Source organism: Mus caroli, chromosome 2, assembly GCF_900094665.2.
Source record: "Mus caroli chromosome 2, CAROLI_EIJ_v1.1, whole genome shotgun sequence".
Taxonomy (NCBI): domain Eukaryota; kingdom Metazoa; phylum Chordata; class Mammalia; order Rodentia; family Muridae; genus Mus; species Mus caroli.
The window spans coordinates 125,467,483-125,468,541 of record NC_034571.1 but is presented as its reverse complement, the minus strand read 5'-3'; positions in this window follow the sequence as shown (position 1 = coordinate 125,468,541).

Here is a 1,059-nt window from a genome sequence, read left to right as displayed (position 1 = left end):
CCTCCCGAGTGCTGGGATCAAAGGCGTGCGCCACCACGCCTGGCATTTTTAGCCATTTTTAATTTATTATGTGTATGTGAGTAAGGGTTTGTACACTTGAGTGTAGTGCCCGAGGAGGTCAGAAGCCAGCCTCAGGTGCTCTGGAAGTGGAGTGACAGGCGGTTCTGAGCTTCCTGATGCAGGAGCTGGGAAGTGGACTGAGGTCCTCCAACAAAGCAATACATGGTCTTGACCACTGAATCATCTCTCCAGCTTCTATATTTGTAGTTTATGAATAAATTTCTGCTGTCAGGTAAGCCATCTACTTCAGCCAAATGTCTTTCAGGGGGGGGGGAAGAATCATTTAGTTGAAAGACTAAAATAACTATTTTAAAAACAGGTTGAAGTCCTTTGAAATCATTTTATCTCTGTGTCATGTTGAACTTGGACCTACCAACTACTGTCAGTTGGGAAATTATCCTTATGAAAGGGGAAAGAAAACATCACAAAAGTCCAAGGGTTAAGTAATAATGAATCTGAAAACACATTATTGCTGTTTCAATGATACTGTAAAGGTACAATTAGATAATTAGTTGGCACTTAAACTTCTATCAAAGAGACTATGAAGTTCCCAACTAGACACACAGATCTACAAATGCAGTTAGAGTTTTATTTCCCAGTGACTTCTCGGTACCTAGCGTCTAAGTCACCCAGTCTGCAGCACTTCAGTATTTACAGGTAACAGAAGGTTGGACTGTAAAAATGGAAAGCATTACTAACAAAGGGCTACTCAGGCACCAAGCACTCTGAAAACATTCCACAACGGCAGAATCTACAGCTCATTTCCTGGCACCCAGGGTTGTGAGAGCACAGTAAAGAACAAGCCTGTTGCAGATTCCAATGGTCAGTAACTGATTATCAACCTGACAGGATGGAGGATCATCGAGGAGACAAGCCTCTGGGTGTGTCTGAGAGGGAATTTCTTTTTTTTTTTTTTTTTTTTTTTTTTTGTGGTTTTTTGAGACAGGGTTTCTCTGTGTAGCTCTGGCTGTCCTGGAACTCACTTTGTAGACCAAGCTG